This window comes from Grus americana, chromosome 4 (genome assembly GCF_028858705.1).
Source record: "Grus americana isolate bGruAme1 chromosome 4, bGruAme1.mat, whole genome shotgun sequence".
Taxonomy (NCBI): domain Eukaryota; kingdom Metazoa; phylum Chordata; class Aves; order Gruiformes; family Gruidae; genus Grus; species Grus americana.
This window is the reverse complement of record NC_072855.1, coordinates 24,274,163-24,292,671: the sequence shown is the minus strand read 5'-3', so window position 1 is coordinate 24,292,671 and position 18,509 is coordinate 24,274,163.

The window sequence follows — 18,509 nt, the reverse complement described above, 5'->3', positions numbered from 1 at the left end:
AAACAACGGTAAGGAAAAAGAGCTAATGTGATTAGTTCAAGAATTTATCAAGAGAAAAGCCTATTGTAATTACAAAGGTAGTGACCTCGGTAAGATTGTATCCAAATAAGAAAAACAACAGGACAAAGAGGACTAAACATCCAGAAACCCAGAGCTTCTCTGTTTTAGTGGTGTTCTGTGTCTTTCTTATTTCAAAATTGAGCATTTATTATTTGAGTGGTAGAACTGACAGTACAAAACTCTTAGCACTAATGCAGCATGGACACATTACACTGATTATTTATTTTAATTGCAATGTTTAAAAGCCAGGTATATCAAGTAATCTGTAATAGATTTGCAACTGTTTTGTAATTTATGAATACTGTTAGTCTGGTGACTGAGATGTTGTATTGTGTGAATAAATTGCTTAAGTTTAATAGGAAGCTGACAGAAAAAAATGGTTTAGCATAAATCACCCTTCAGAAAGTATTTGAGATTTATTAAAAGTAAGGATAGAAAAGGGTCCTTGAACATAGGAGGTAAAAGAGTGTAATTGTTGAAGAGAAACAGACTGAGATGCCTGCTGTTTCTACATTAGTATCAGCAGATACTAAGCCTTGAGGTAAGATACAGGTATACGGACTGCTTTATGGCTTTAAAACCCATAGCTCTAAGTGTATTGGGTTTGTGTGACAAGGTTTTGGTAGTGGGGGGGGCTACAGGGGTGGCTTCTGTGAGAAGCTGCCAGAAGCTTCCCCTGTGTCTGACAGAGCCAATGCCAGCTGGAGCAGGGGCAGAGTGTGAGGAGTCCTCCCCCTGAGGAGGAAGGAGCAGCAGAGACAAGGTGTGATGAACTAACCACAACCCCCATTCCCCATCCCCCTGTGCTGCTGGAGGAGGAGGAGGAGAAAATCAGGAGTAAAGTTAAGCCCGGAAAGAAGGGAGGGGTGGGGGGAAAGGTGTTTTTAAGATTTGGGTTTATTTCTCATTACCCTTCTCTGATTTGATTGGTAATAAATTAAACTAATGCTGTGGTTTAACCCAGCGGGCAGCTAAACCGGCCACACAGCCAGTTGCTCATCCCCCCCCCCCACTCAATGGGATGGGGCAGGGAATCAAAAAGAAAAAGGTAAAACTATGGGTTGAGAAAAAGACAGTTTAGCAGGACAGAAAAGGAAAATGGTGGTGGTGATGATAATAATAATAATAATAAAGTGATGCAAAATATAAATGCTCACCACCTGGAAATGATGCTCAACTAGTTCCTGAGCCACATACCTCCTGGCCAAGTCTCCCAGTTATATACAAAGCATGACATCATATGGTATGGAATATCCCTTTGGCCAGTTTGGGTCAGCTGTCCTGGCTGTGTCCCCTCCCAACTTCTTGGGCGCCCCAAGCCTTCTTGTTGGCAGGGCAGTATGAGAAGCTGAAAAGTCCTTGACTGCTTGGCAACAACTAAAATATCAGTGTGTTATCAACGTTATTCTCATCCTAAACCCAAAACAACACTATACCAGCTGCTAGGAGGAAAATTAACTCTATCCCTGCTGAAACCAGGACAACTAATTTCCCCAAGTTGAATCTGTTTTGCCCGTGACAGTAATTGGTGATCTCTCCCTGTCCTTATCTTGACCCGGGAGCCTTTCGTTATATTTTCTCTCCCCTGTCCAGCTGAGGAGGGCAGTGACAGAGCGGCTGTGGTGGGCACCTGGCCTCCAGCCGGGGTCAACCCAGCACAGTAAGTATGCTGTTCTTCCTGTTAAAATCCTCTTTAAGAGGATTGTTTCATCTGGTCACAAATAACAAAACTTCTAGAGCCAGTCAGTTTTACAGGATCAGCACAATGAATGCATAGAGAACTATACCCTTAGGCCTGGCTTAGGGTTCCAGAGTAGTGTAATTAGTGTTGGGACTTAAAAAGGTCCAAGGCCCAAGATTTGTAAATGAGGAGAAAACTATGTAACTGAGGCAAAGCTGAAGCATATTTTCAGAAGGTTACAAATCAGATCTGTGAATCCTTTAAAATCCACTTCACAGTATCCATTTCAATGAACAGAAAGTGCTATTCCAGTTAATATTTAGACTTTCCAACAAATAAGTCCTCTAGCAATTAAAAAAATCAGAATTAAATAATAATTCAAAATTATTTAGTGTGTTAAAGGATTCTAATTGAATAATTATTTTTCAAAGGTTTTAGAAGGTCATATTTTATAATCTCTTCATTGATTTACTTAATTTAGCAGCCAGAATTTCTTACAGGAGTTACTTTTAAAACACATAAAAAGAAACATTCATGAAAAAAGGGTTGTTATGCTGTATCCCTGCAGTAGAACTTTATATTAAGTGACATTAATTGCTTGATAATGACTATATAAATTGCAATAGGAGTTTTAAGGAAACAGCAGTATTGCTATTTCTCATAATTCAGAGCTCAATAAATACAATCAATTTACAACTTCTGTGTTTCTGACTAATGCCCCAAATGTGCCTGTGTGTTTGCGTGTGTCCAGCTGGTGCATCTCTAGTAACAGCATTTTAATTTAAAACTATAATATAGTAGGTCCAAGCAGCTCTGCTAGCCTTACGTCTGCCAGGACTTCCATGTTAAATAACTCTTTTATAGAGGTTCATAACCAAGCTGTAAAACTGTGCTCCAGCTTGAAACCTGGCATGTGTTAGGGAAGAATATTTTTCACAGAATTTCAGTCAACTTGGTTTATCGATTTAGCATAAAGAAGTGTAATTCAAGAGTTTGGACTTTTCATTACTGTAAGGAGTGTGGAACAATAAATGCAGTCTGGCAGAACTAATTTTTGTCACTATGTCTTTACAGTTAATGAATAAGCCTGATTTTGAATACCTAGTTTTATATATGGGACAAAGTTAAAAAAGAGGGATTTGGTATATTGTGGTCATTAAGAGTAAGGGTAAGGCTTGTACAGGAAATAAAGCCATTACTAAATAAAAGGCAGCACTTGGGAACAGAGAATCAGGAAGGACTGTCTGGTTTGGCAATTTCACTTTCAGACATTGTGAGAAAACCAGGAAATAAATGTTTAAATCAAAAAGCTCTGCAGAATATAGAGCTCTGTGTCTTTGGTACCTCCTTAATAACCTCTTTCTTCTTCTGTATATGTAATAATAAACCTTTGGTTCAAAAGACCTAGAGTAAGATAAAAGACACAACCAAAATCTTAGGTCTTTGCACAGATGCTGTTGCATACAACCTTCTGATGACCCTAGAGTGGTCCAAGCCTTGGACCTGAATGTGTTCCAGGTAGTGGAGAAATGGTCTTCAGGCTGGCCTCATAATTCAAAATAATAGAAAATATTTACTGACTCCGATCGTGGTCTCTGACAGAAAACAATCAGGTGTGCACATGAGGTGCACTATGTGTGTTTAGGGTGGGAGGTGGGGGTTTTTGTTTTCTTTCCGGAGAGGTTGAACAAAATTGTAATTTAAGATAGTTGATCAAAGAAATATGTGGTTATTATAATAAATATATATGGATTTATGGGTGTGTGCATTTTGTAAGGCAAGGTAAGCTCAGTTCTTTTAGAAAATGTATTTAAAAATATTCATTAAAATCCAATATAGCTCAAAATTGTTCACCCAGACTTTTGTTTAGGTAACGTTAATTGCAAATATCTTTTACTTAAATTTCCTTTGAACACGTGGTTCCAGATAGGTTCACAATGTTTCATTAAACTGCATATTCAGATTCCTTTTACAGAATTCCATGGAATCAACCAATGTTTATAAAAAACCCTCTTTTTAATTATATCATACTACTTAGAGCATAACATATTCCTAATCTTTCTTTTATTATTTTTTCCTGTACTTTTACCTCTTGATTTTCTTTTAGAAAATTGAGACAGGTATAATTAAATTAAAACTCATATAGGGATGATCTTTTGACTTTTCTTGTTATACTTTATTATCTTTTTCTTCCTCTGCTTTTTTTCCATCTTTTTCTTGTCCCATTCAAAGTGTATAGCAATATAGAAATGAATGATTCCCTTTAATTTGCACATTGTGGCACAGCATAACATTTGCAGAGGCACCACATCATCTCAAGGTTTGACACTGCCGTGCCTAATATCTGGGTAGCTGTCATTTGATAGAGAATCCATAATGATGAGTGAAGTGTCTGTGTTTTCAAGTTCAGTGGAAGAGTACAGAAAGACTGAAATCACGTTCCTTTCTTACACTAGAACATCAGCTTTGATTTAAGTGCCCGTTCAAGTTAAAATTCAAACTCTGAATTTAATTTCTTAATTTAGGTGAGGCATGGGACTCACTGTTTTTCTTTAGAGGACAAACAGAACTTAAAACCATACCCTGAAGCAGTGGTAATTTAAGGTACAAACTCTGATTTTATGCCATCATTGTAATAAAAGGCATTTGAAATCACCTTGGGAATTTCAACTCATATTCAGATAAGTGAAAATGTGCCACTAGTCACTGAACCAGAGAGAAAGCAAAGAAGCGTGATTCTACGATTCAATGGTAAGCCTGTATGCAAGTTTTTTATTGCAATCCCAGTCAATGTGTTTAGGTCTCCTCTTTCTTATTCTCTCTTTTCAGGTTCTCTTTATCTCTGTCTCTATATGCTGTAAACCTTCACCAGTGCACAACTGTGCTGGTTATTCCTTTAAAGCACTTCAGAAGTTTATTTTTTCTTCCCCAGCTTGGCAAACATGCTTTGCTTGTGTTCTGCTTTAAGTGTAGCACAGGTCTCCTTCTCAGCTATCTGGTAACATTCCTAATCTCTTCTTTCAATCTTATGAATCGTTACTTTTCTTGATCTTCAAATACACCAAGTCCAAGTTACTTTTCCTCTCTTTGTCCCATGTTGTCCCTCACATTTCTAGATCTTCCTACCGTTCACTTCGCTTATATAGTTGTCATCCTCCTGTCTCAGCCATGGAGCTCTTTTTCTAAACTATTTGGAACAGACTTCCATCTCTATTATGTGGTATAATCTTAATTTTTTTCAGTTCTATCCCAGTACTACTGCATGTTTCATAATCTCTTGCGTGTTCTCACCTAGATGCTACACTTTGATTTTGCTTAATTGTAGTTCTCCCACTCTTGCTCACTGTATCTGACTGAATTCAAATAGTTTTGGTTCCCTTTATCAGGATTTATATCCTCAGATATCTTAGGAAATATATGTTTTATTTTTGCAATAATCATTAAGGTCTTGCCCCCGCCCCCCAAAGTCTTAGTCATCCCCTGTATAGTGCTGTCCAAACTATCCACCCTGTCCTCAGGTGCATAAGCTGTTAACGGCCTTATTGCCCCTCTAACTATTGAAAGTCAGGGTCAGGAAGGCATCTCCTGGTTTTGATCAATCGTATAGCAATGAAAGGGACTTCAGGTTGTCATCCAGTCTGATCCTTTATTCTAAGGTCAAGCTATCAACTGGCATACTGTGCTAGTCTCTGTCATTCTGACCAATGTAATTACTTTTTTCTCTATTACATATCACTATGTTGCATGTTGCCTGTAATTCATTTGTAAGATCACTGAGACTGTGGCTTTCTTCTTTAGTTTTGTGTATATGTAACACCTTAGCACAGCTGTCTCCTCCATGGTGTATGTAGTCCATTATAGGAGGTTCTAAGATGATGCAAACAAGAAGACCATTGGTCATTTAACAAACATTAAACATTTTCTGAGAAGTGGTTTGTCTCACACTGGTCTTTTTTTTTTTTTTTTTTAATGCTTATTCTTTCTTACAGTTTTTATTCAGACTAGCTCAATATATATGCAGACCAAAGACCTCACAGACAAAATTAAACATCAGCTCTCCACCCATCACAGGTTCACTCAATGTTTCAGCTATAATTTCCTCTACTTGCACTTGAAAAAAAAAGTTTTTAGTTAGGTTTACATCTTCCCTAAATGTTTAAATATTAATTTTATTTGCATAGCTTTTTTTAATTAATCTTTGTCAAAGGAAGGAAAATATATGCAAAGACATACTTCTTCTGAACATTCATGTCCATAAAAACATCTTTCTTTTACAGCCAAAAGACAACTATTTATTTATAATTTATTTTCCTTAACAATGTCCTACGTAGTTCTTTCTCTCTTTCCTTTCCTTGAAGTAGTTTTACTTTCCTCTGTAACTTTAAGGGAATAATAACATTTTAGATAATTTCTGTTGGTAGAAAAATTCTAGGCGGTGGTGCTTTTTTGAAGATTTTCTCCATTGAGGGTTTCTAGAGTTGTACCTATGGGGATCTTTGAAAGCATGAAGCAACGGTTTAGGTTTCAAACCTGTTTCTCTAGTTTCCATGCTCTTTAACTTTCACCATTTAAGCTTTAAATGTCAAAAGAAGTGATGTGAACTAAAGGAGACAGCAAGAGCACAGGGGAAAAAAAGTGAAATACACAGGCAGATAGAGAAGTTAATCCTGAGAAATTCTATCACAAACTGTTGTATTGAATTAACTCTTAATAGAGTAGTGCTATAGGATACAGTCCAAATGACATACAATTTTTGTCTGTATTTTTACCAGAATAATTACAAAAAGTGTGAACAATCTCAAAATTATTTTCTTATGGCATGAGTACCATAAATTTAACTTTAAAATATTTTTTATTTAAGATTGCATATAGATTTAATAGATATTCTTCCTTTGCCCCTAAGATAACTTTAACATGTAATTTTTTGTTTCTGTTGTGGGTTAACCCCAGTGGGCAGCTAAGCACCACACAGCGTTTACTCACTCTTCTTCCTCCCAGTGGGATGGGGGAAGAGGTAAGAAAGAATAAAAGCAAGACAAGTTTGGAGTCAATATTGAGAAATTGTTTAACAAGTGAAGGATAAGTGGAAGAAGAGAGAAGAAAAACAGAAAAACCCAAGTGATCACAAGTAATCACTCGCCAACTCCCATCATTAGATTGATGCCCAGGCAGAAGGTGGCTAACCTTCCTAAAGCCCTGTTTTCCCTTTTCTTGCTGATCATGATGTTATATTTCATGGAATATCACTTTTTTGGTTTTAAGTGATCTATCCAGTTGTGTCCCCTTGTGACCTATTGTGTGCCCCCCTCGATCTACTCACTATGGGGGCAAAGTGAGAAACAGAAGACCTTGATGCTGTTCAGCAAAAGCTAAAAGGTGTGCTATCAGTACTGTTTTGGTCAAAAATCTAAACCACAGCACCATTTGAGCTGCCATGAAGAAAATTAACTCTATCCTAGCCAAACCCACTACAGTTTCCTATGCTAAAAGATCATTTTAAGAGCAATATTTGCATCTTGCAGGAAGTTAATCTGTTTTCATGTTGTTTGTTCTTCAGAAATGAAATTGCTTTATTTTTCTTCTGTGAAACAATATTAAAAAAACCCCCACCAATCAGAAGCATTTGTGAAGAGTTATCAAACTTTTACATGGTTTTGATAAACATTTTAAATAGATTATTTATTTTAAAAGAAAGAATAAATTTTTTATATGTTCCATTGTCAAAAGAAGTTATTTTGATATTATGAAAACTTTTAACTTGTTAATGATGTATTCATTAGAAAACAATGTTTTCTGAGCACTTTAGTTTTCATGAATATGGTATTCTTCATCAATATAACTTCATGTTTTTTTTTTAAAAAATATTCTTTTCCACTTTGATTGTGATGAGATGTGTAAGTACTAAGTTAATTTTCTGTTTGAGACTAAAAACAGCCCTAAAGATTATATTAGTAATGCTGAGATTTGCAAATAAAACATTTTTATCACAACGTGAACTTGGAAGAATTTCAGTACCTTTTCATTTTGCTAATATAAATTCTAAATCTAAATAATTATGTAAATAATTATTTCCATTAATTTAGCAGGTACAGTCTATGTTTTAAATTAAATTAAATTCTATTCATTAAGTTCATGAGTCTATTAAAGAATAGAATTGACATAAAGCAAGCCACCCTAAATCAAGGATGATTTCTGAATTATTTATTTCTTTCTAAAGAACTCTGAAATTCATGTCATAAGTCAATGACCTAAACAATTCTCACCTGTTCCACAGAATTTATTGGGCTGAGGCAAAAATGCTGAAGTCAATGAAAAATTTTCTTTAATGCCCTTTCAGGTGAACTTTGAATTTACAATATATGTATCATTAACTGAAATATATTTACAAGTGTTTTGTTTTGTGTGATTCCAACTACTCTTCTATGAAAGAGAAGCTCTATCTTAATAATTTAAATTGGATGTTGGATCATGTTTTGTAATCTGAATCTGAAAATGTCATACATTTATTTTTACAGTCTTTACATTCAGAGTTGCCAATATTTTAAATCATATGAATGAGGAGAAAGGGTTTTTAAGATGCTTCACTCATTTTTCTCACATGCTGTATTTCCCTCAGAAGTCCTTTTGTCTGCATAAATAAATGACAGTATCTTACACTATCTACTATGATAAGCAAAAAAAAAAAAAAAATTTGTAGATTTCTTTCTTTCATCCTAGTAATTGTTTACTTTTATAAAAGAAGAAAATTTATCTGAACTTCAAAGAGACTTTGCTAAAATAGATTTTGCTACAGATTTGCTCATGATTGATTGATCAATTGATTGCATAAAAACCCTGGTATAAATTTACATTACTTGATTTACGAAAAAATTGCACCGCAGGTGAAACTAAGAACTCTACATTTCATTTAAGGAGAAAGTCTCTGAAAGAAAGATGGAATGCAAGGCACACCTCAAGGCCTTTTGATCATACAGTCAGGAAAAAAAAAAGTTTTAGTAAGGGAAGGTTAGTTTGGTAGTATGACAGATCACAGAATTCAAGGTTTTGGGAAGTTTTTTAGCATTCAGAATAAGGTCAGATCAAATCTACTACAAAATGCCCAGAAGTAATAAAAAGAGAATATTCATGTATCAATATCATTCTGGCTTTCATTAATATGGATGACTCAAAGGGCAATGCTGACACATGAAGAAATGGATATTAGGTGGTTGTGAATACTAAGATTGAATATTAAAGGAAGTTTTCTTATAATTCAGGTGAAGTATTTCATCCCAAATCAGAGATGTCAGATTCTGGAACAGTCATACTGTAGGGAAAAAGATCCTTAATTGTCTTAGTATGAAACCTGATGAATGCATAAACCAAATTCTATTATGTGATTATTTTTTTTTTCTTTTTTGCTAGCAAGACACTGCCTTCAGTTGTCCTGCTCCATGTTCTTTCAGTCTTAAATTTTGAAGACAGTAAAAGTTCATACAAATTTCTATGACTTTCTATCAAGTCCTGGGTTTGGGTTGCATTTTTTTGTGATTAAAAGCACTGAGAAGTGGAAAATTGCAATTAATCACAAATTAATTCAGAAATCTGAATTAATCCCAGCTAAAGATCATTAGAGTCATTGATTTACAAGAAAATCTTCAGGTTTCCAAGTGGATTATTTTCCTCATCTTCTGAAGATCTAAGAATCATCGCATCTCATGTATGATAACCTGAAATAAATTGTTTCTCGACTAGAATGACTTTTGGAAATTCTTTGACAAAGCTAATAATGGTTTGCTTGTTTGGGACACTAACATTGTACTGGAATTTTTTCATGATAGTCCATTTCTTTACATAATGGTCTTGGAGATAAGAATATGACAGATTCTCTGTTAACTTCTGAACTGTTGAAAGACATTATATTGGACAACAGATGGTGTGACATTTATGGCTCTAACTGTCTGTCAGACTCTCCTTTGCCAGTTGGACACTATCAGTATTCCAACTCCATTTAGTTAATTTTTAGCAAGTTCTTGAAATGTTTTAAATCAATATCTTCCTTGATATCACCTTCAATAAATTTTAATATGAACCTTGATTTCATTTATAATGCAGGGGAATAGTGAAGAATTTCCAGGACTTTCCTAAATATGCATCATGACCTCTTTCTTGATCCTCTGGAACTTTCACCATTGAAGTGTCAGAAAAGGTGTTGGATGATGGCATGCACAATTAATTTCAATTGATACTATATTTTTCTAGGTCAGAGAATCTAGCAGTTGGAAGATATACCTGTCCTTTGCAAATGGAAAGAAATGAAGACATTTTCTCTTTTGTTCTCTGCTTTTTGAGCTGCTGTAGTGTTATGACTTCACGGGTGATATGTCTATGTTGCAGTTAATAAGGAGTCAGACAGTGATATTCAAGCTTTTAAGTAAGGCACCATTTGTCTAGTAACTTTTTTTAGGTTTGTTTTTTTGGGGGGGGGTTTAGTAACTTTTTATTCTTGTTCCTCATACTCTCTCTTAGAAAGATTTTTATCTGTGGCTGCTAAGAAGGAGTATGGATACATCATAATCATGAAAGAAAAGCATCATAAAAAGGGACTTTCAACTTTGTATCAAATACAATGCAGTGCTTTTTCCCGGCTGCAAGGCACCAGTCCTTGGGGTCCTGGTAGACACTGCGTTGAACATGAACCAACAATGTGCCCAGAGAGATTGTAGAGTCTTGGTTCTTGGAGGAGAGGAACCTGAATCTCTCTGACTTTTCTAAATATCATTTTTTTTTATTGTGTTTGTTGTTTGCTTATTTGTTTTGTTTTGAGACTATGAAACTTCGTAAGATTAAAAACAAACCCCAAAACCAAACCAGCAAAACTTTACCTGCCTAATAAGTGTGGCTGGCTTTTCATCTCACTTGCATTTTGTTTCTGCTTTTGTATAGAATATGCCATCAAAGGAAAAAATGAAAACTAGAGGATTTCTGAATATTCAGCAAATGGACTGCAGGTAGTGATTTTACATTTTCAGGAGGACAGATCTCATTATAGAAAAATTGCATTTCTTCTTCAGCTCCACTGTAGCAATATTTACTGCTCGTTCCTCAGATCTTCAATTCTGTGTTGTAACAGTAATCAAATAAAACTTTTAATTATACACAAAATTAATTGTCATTAATGCTAACATAAAAAATCCTTTCTTTTAAAACTTTAGTCCTTAAACATCAGGTCTGATTCGTATTCATTAAGTTTCATGAGAGAGTTCAGTATTGATTTGATGTGTAAGTCATTTTCAATAACTATCCTAATAAATCCGTGACATTAATTTGCAACAGCATTTATAAGCAGAAATGCTCTGCTGTATGCTAATGTCCTCTGTGGATAATGGACAACAGGTTTGCAAATATTTTCTTTTGTCTTTTATCTCATTTTCCCTTTCAATATTTTTCTTTGGAAATTTATACCATCCTTCAAGGCGGAGCTGGATATCTCTCTTTTTTTTTTTTTTTATGTCATATAACACCTCTGAAAGCTGTAAAAAACCCAACAAGACTTTCAAAGCATTACACAACTTTTAGTCATGTGCTCTCTTAATGAAACAAAAAAAGAATACAAAAGGAAATAAGTAAAAATTGACTGAATTAGTCTCTAATTTTTTTTTAATTTTCAGCTGTTAGAAACTACCACAATAACTTCACAACAATGGCAGTAGTAACAGGCAGTACATCTTTTCCTGATGTCTCACGTAAAACTATCTACATTATATACAATTATTGTGTTAAAAATCTGACTGTATTAGAATCATCTTCCACACTGAACTGTGCTGCCTGCCTATTTACACAGTGACAAATAGACAATTGACATCCATTCCTTGGCTATTTCTTTTTACTTTCAGAGGCATTACATTTGATCTGTACCCTTTCCATCTGATCATACTGAAAGGACATTTCTGAGAGCCACTCTGCCAAATGATGCTGACCTTAATCTTATTCCAGGTTTCTTTAACTTTTATGTCTTATCCTTTTGTGACAGCCTTCTGTTTCACGTACTTTTTCAAGATACAACTCTTCCTTAGCACATGCAGAAAATCCAACCCAATAATTCACAAGCACACAATGCACTGTGGTCATTGGTACTGAATGATGCTGGGTGAAAAAATATTTTCAGGTTTTTTGTGTGTCTTGTATATCGAAATGTTATCAAAAAGTTTCATTACCATAATTTCAATTCAGTTATTTTCAATTAAAAATTATTGAGTTTCTGTATTCATCTAAAACTATCTTGTTCTGATAACAATTACAGGTTTAATGAATCAACATGTTTCAATGTAAAAATGTTTGGTAAACAACCTACACTCATTTCTGATTCTGGTTTATCTCATTATGTCTGTTGTCATGTGTCCTTATTCTTTGTCCTAATGTGCATGTTCAGCTCTTCTAATGGCTTTGTCTTGTGTCAAAAATTTGGAAAAAAGGCTGTTTTTATAATCTTTGTGCATCAGCTGAAATAATGGGCCTTGCAATATTTGGATTATTTAGGTTTTTCAGTAGTAAAAAAAAAAAAGTAGGTAAATAGCAAAGTATGTGACATAAAAGAACCTAAAAGAGATTTCAGAACCTAAGACAATTTCAGGAAATAGTAACAGTCATCATAATTGTTAAGTATAATCTGGAACAAAGGCAATAAAATTTGTCCTTGCAAACAGGACATGATGACTGCCAGCCTGAAAAATCAGCTTAACAGTAAGACAGCTATCATTCATTTCAACTTGTTTTTCTCATAAGGATAGATAAACTGAAATTACCTGCTCACCACTGCAGCCATATTCTGCAGACTCTTTTTTATATAGCACTTAATGTATAAGAAGATACAGGTAGAACGTCTATTTGCACATTAAGTTTTTAAGAAGCTGTTCCATAACAGGCGGATCAGATCTGAAGAATCTGTTTTAGTTTTGTAGATATCTTGTTTTAGGATTAGGAGACTGGAATGCACAATTTATGAACAGATCCTGCTATTAAATCCTTCCCTCTAGGTTTATATAACACCGTACTCTCTTTCAAAACAGAAAGCTACTGATGCCAGCTACTGCATGTTTTATGAGTTTATTAATAAAGATTTCAGAATATGACAAGAGTATATTATTCCAGTTTAAATAATAGCTTACACATCAGTCATCACGAGCTGCGACAAATTATTTGGGAGGATAATAGTTTGCACAATAAAGGAAAGTTAACATGCCTAAATCATTGTGCTAAGAACCAGATTAGATGCCATTATTATTACTAATGTGCTTGCAGCAAAGTGGCTGATACTGATTTAGATAATACATTCCGAAAAGAAAAGGAATCACCAATGTTGTTGATCCAGGAGTAATGTGAATGGCATTTTATTTGCCCATATGATGGATTCCTGTTTCTCTATCTCTAAAACTTCTTATGGTCATGGCAAAATTGATACTTACCATCTGTTTTACTGAACTTTGGCCATTCTTCTCTGCTTGCGTTGCAGTTCAATTTTAAACATATACTATGTCAATAGGAAAAAGAGTTAGTCCTATGGGTTCATCATCATAACGTGCAATAACATCAAGGTCATAGTTTTACCTATCTTTGGAGTATTCTAGACTGATAATTGTAATAGACAACATATGGAACACATTACCCTCAATCATAAGGAAAATTATTGATGGTTAAAATTACAAGAAAAAAATGTTTTTATCTGGGGAGAAATGCAATGGCTCACACTTAAATGATTTTACCACATAGACGCTTCTTTAACATATATTGAATGCTATATGCGTTGTGTCATCCCACATAACGGGGTAGTACCAATCTCATAACATATACTTTATGCTCTTGCTCAGCTTTAAGCTCCTGCCATGTGCCTTATGTTAGACAATTACCTTAAAAAATAAACTTCTCATTCATAGGATATGTGTTCTTTCACAGATGCCTTCATTTCCTTCATTGTTTCCTTGGACATTTTCCCCACAGTTGTCCTCTGATTTATTCTTCTTTGCCTCATTGCTAAGGTTAATAATTCTCTCAACTCCTTCGTGTGCCTCACCTTGTAAAAAAGAAAGGATAACACCTGAGACAGCACTTGTGTATTTGTTCCCATGAGTATGAGAATAGTTTTATTCTATCCTAAGAAACCTCTTGCTGAACTTAAATGGCTCAGAAAAAATAATCCAGAAGTACAAAAGAATACTGCTATATTAGCATCAGCTACATAATTTTGAACTGTGTTTGGAAACCTCAGATCTTCTTTTTTCCCCCTTTTTTCACAGAGATCTAGAGAAGACCACATATTAGCATGATGAATTGAAAATGTCAGCCATGTATTGGCAGCTCAGAGTAAAATTCAGTATTCTATAAGCTGGAGATTAATTCAAAACTTTCATTAAAAAAGTGAACAGTGCTTAGAAAAGCTAGGTGGCATTTATTTCATTATTAATTATAATTCTATCTTCCCATCTGTCTCTTCTTGTGGCTAATGGGCTTTTATCACTGCAGATGTGTCCCATTGATACATGCTGTCAGCAAAAGAAAGGCAAAACAGGAGCATCTGAAAGAATGCACATTTTACCCCTAGAAGAGAGGTAACCCAGTTATAGCCCAAGTGATTTTTATTTTTTTTCTTAAAATCTGTGTATGAGTAACTATATCTCAAAGCAGAGGAGTAATGCCTTATATCTAAAATCTACAGGAATCATGTTATGTTTTATTTGCATATTTTTAATTATTTGCTTAATTATACATGTATTTTAAACTATTACCTGGAGTTTCTATTGCATTAGATTTTCAGCATTTTACTCAAAACTTGGTTAATGCCAAGTAAATCACAGTTACTGATTTATTTTTAAGTCAATTAGTACACAGAGAACACTGAAAATCTAAGTTATCACTTGCATTATTTTATGGCAATATTTAACAACACTTTTTGTAGCACACAATATCAGGCATGGATATGATTTCAAAACTCTGCAAAGTTTAAAGTTAGTTATAATTAAAACCTGGAATATCTGCATGGTTTTAGTGATAAAATAATTGTAGGGCATATTTTCATTCAAGAGAAGTGACTCTGAATTATTGTTCAAATAGCTCCTTCCCCCAATAAATACCTCTGTTTTGTCTAACTCAACAACTGCAGGCTATAACGGCAGCCTATAACTGCAGGCCATACGCATAGTTATTGAGTTTCTAGCGTAGACAAGGCTTGAGAGCCTGCACGATGAATACTATCTGTTTCTGTAGGATATTTGCTTATTATAAGAATGATGTAAAAACTGAGGAATAGATTATGAGGCATTAGGAATTCCAAAACAGAAAAGTCTTGAATGTCTGATTTCACTGATTCAAATAATATATATATACACACCTATATATATATACCTAAAAATTTGAAAGATCCTGGCATATTGTGCAACTTCATCTTGTAGAACCGTGGAATAGTAAAGATTTTTCATAGCAGTTTTTGAAGTAACTGTGTATTCCTTTCTATGTGTAAGTGTGAAATTATTTGTAAATTAAATACATTAATTTTTTAATCAGCATGAGTATAACCACATGAGTATTTTAAAGAGACTGAATTAAAATGCATCCTTTTCTTGAAATAGTGTATATTATGATTTTATTATAATAATGTACGGTATGCTAATACAGGCTTTAGTTCAATAGTAATGGTAGCAATTCAATGGTAGTAATTAAAGAAGTAATGAGTGTTAATCAAAGTAAATGATAGAGGAATTCTTAAATCCCTTTTAAAAGGATTTTAATGGATCCTTAAAACACAGCAGTACCATTCAGAAATTAAATTACCCAAAGTAATAACTCAGCTTTTTACTATCTGTTCTACTCTTCTCTCTTCTACCAAATTGTCAACATTTTTCCAAAAAGGTTATATTGCTGCATCATATGCAAGAGAGTATTGCAATTGGAGATGGGGGAGCAAGATAGAAATAAACTGAGGTACTGAAGAGCTTTTATTACTCATATAGAATCATAGAATATGATTTACTTTGGTGGATTTAGACTCTCTAGAGTTGAATATGCCAATATATTGTTGTATTTCATATTGTCATAACAACTTCTCCCTTTGAACAAAATACTTTGTCATAACTTTTTTCTTTTTCATTTTTTTGTATTATTTATATATTAGACTAAGTAGATCTTCATTTTACTCCTCATAAGAGCATAGAACTAGTCCTTCGGAGTGAGACTTTTGTAGTCATAGCCATCTAAGTCTTTCTGTTCAGATCCCACTCAAACATTGTCAGGCCTTTTGCAGACATTGTTTCTGAGACACCATGCTAGGGTCTGCTCCCATGAATAGAAAGTACCTTATCACCATGGATATGAATATTCTATCGCTATAGATATGAATATCAACTGATATCAACCATCATGCTGGTGGTCTTTAGCTTTTTTACAACTAAGAAAATACCATATAGGTTTATTTAAACTACATGAGTAATTATTATTTCTTAGTGATAAATGAATTTGTCTATCTACTCAAACATACACCATTATAGTAAGCTTTTGACTCAATTAATCTTTTAGACATCCAAAAACTGGAGTATCTATCACTTATGATTTTATTTATCGCACTATTGAAATCAGTAGAAATTAGGTTTTGAATGCCTTTGGAAATCTTTCCATTAAATGTGTTCCTTTTTTTCATATGTTGTTCTCCAACCCTATGGTAAAATAACTTTATAATTTAAAAGGCCTGAAATAAAGAAATAAGCTATAAAGTCTCCCTTTTTATTTCCTTACTTATCACATCATTGCATTTTACTTGCATTTCCCTCTACTGAACTCAATAACTTACACTTTGGCTGAGACAAATCTTTTGGAAAGACTTGCACTGTTCATCTGACTTTATAGTTTATTCCAGCAACCAATGATCCTGTGGATAAAAAAGATCTTAATATCCATTTTGGCTTTCCTAGCACTCTTTTCCCCCTCCCAGTCAGGTTATAATTTTTGGTAAATTAATACCCTCGAAGAACCAAACATATATTCTCCTGTATGGAATTTTTTGCCTTTTGCCCATTCACAGTAACAGCAATGACTGATAATCTTCAAGACCGATGTGTAGTATAGATCTAGCCATTATTGGATACACTGTCTTTCAGATTTTGAAAAAATATATTTAGATATCATTGCTCCAGAATTCAATCTTATATATTTACAAAGTTAATTTTAATATCATAATATTTTTACTGCATTGTCATGGGAAAATCATATTGCCTGCCTGTTATTCTGCTTTCTCACTTTTAATCCCAGGTAGAAGTAAGAAATAAGGGAAAAATAAAGTTACAATTCATTTTTTGAAACAAAGTTTTTTAATAGCTTTTCCTAAATGCTGGTGGTTCAGTTATGCCTCAAAGTAGTTGTTCATTGTATACCTTGAAAAGTTTCTGTAAAAAACCCCTGACACTCCTCCTTGCACAGCAAGTTCCATCGAGTCTGAAAACTTTAAGCACCTTGTTCAGCAGAAGGTAAAAGCTGCAGCAGAGACTAGTTTAGCTGCTGTACGTGAGAGATAAAGAGATTATCTGAAAGAATATAAGACCCAGCTTAGCTGATTGTTGGGTCTCATCCCATAACTGTGTTTCGCTTTCTTTTCTCCACCCCAAATAAAGAACTTATAAAGCTAATGAAAACATAAAAGTAAGTGAAAGATAAAGGACTTTGTGTATTGAAAATTTTAAGTGAATCTACAGCAAAGGAGAAAGCATGCTTTTGTAAAACAAAATGCTGAGGCAAATACATGTATCTCTAGCGAGTATCTCTAAGCTGTCAGGATGAAGGCTTTGTTCTCATACTAAAGAAAGCTTATTCTTTTGAACTTAATATATTCTGCCTATTGAAATGTCTGCCTTTTGCAAACAGATTAATAAAATAAATTCCTAATGTATAGGAATATTGATTGATAAACAATTTATATAAAAAATTGATTTTTTCACTGAAAATATTGAATATGAACTGTAAATAAAATTCAGTCTTATTCATCCCAAGTAAAAATGAAATTTATTTTTTTAGTCAATACTCCTATGAGGTAACATTATTGGACTGTTTCATGTTTCTTTTTTTTTCCTCCCCCCCCCCCCCCCCCCCCCCGTATTGTAAATATACTTGTTCATCGTCCACGAATTCACCTATTGGTGAAGTGTTCATCTTTTCAGTAAAATGGTCACTTTGCTTTTTTCTTCAGATATTTTAGACTCTAAGGGTGTTAGTAGTCTCAACCAAAATGAGTTAATTATCTATTAGTTGGCCAATGTAGCAGTTAGATTCTGGATGTCTCATCCCTAAAGTAGAATTCAGATGCTTGTGGCAGAAATTGGATTCCCTGCACAGCATGTGAGGAGAGTTAGTACAGAATCAAGAGCAATGGTGCTTAGCTCTTTGAGCAAGCAGAGCAGAGAACTGTGTAGAACTAAATACTAGGAACCCTGAAAAAGAAGTCTGTCTGAAATTTCAAGCCCCATTACAGTTTAGATACCTAATTATCATCTAGATGAAATTATCTGGTTGGTAAGACTGAGACAAATGGCCTGAAATGATCTTCTCAGAGTAGATGGCTCTATCTCTTATTTCAAATAAATGAGAAAGTTCCCTCTGCCTTTGTAATGTGTCCGGTGACAGTGATGGTAGTGATAGCATTGCTGTATTATTTAATTCCTACATTAATAGCTTTATTTAGTATGTGGGAGACCTGAGCAAAACTATTTCATCTTCAGCTCAGTAGGTATAAATGTAGACCAAATCTACCATA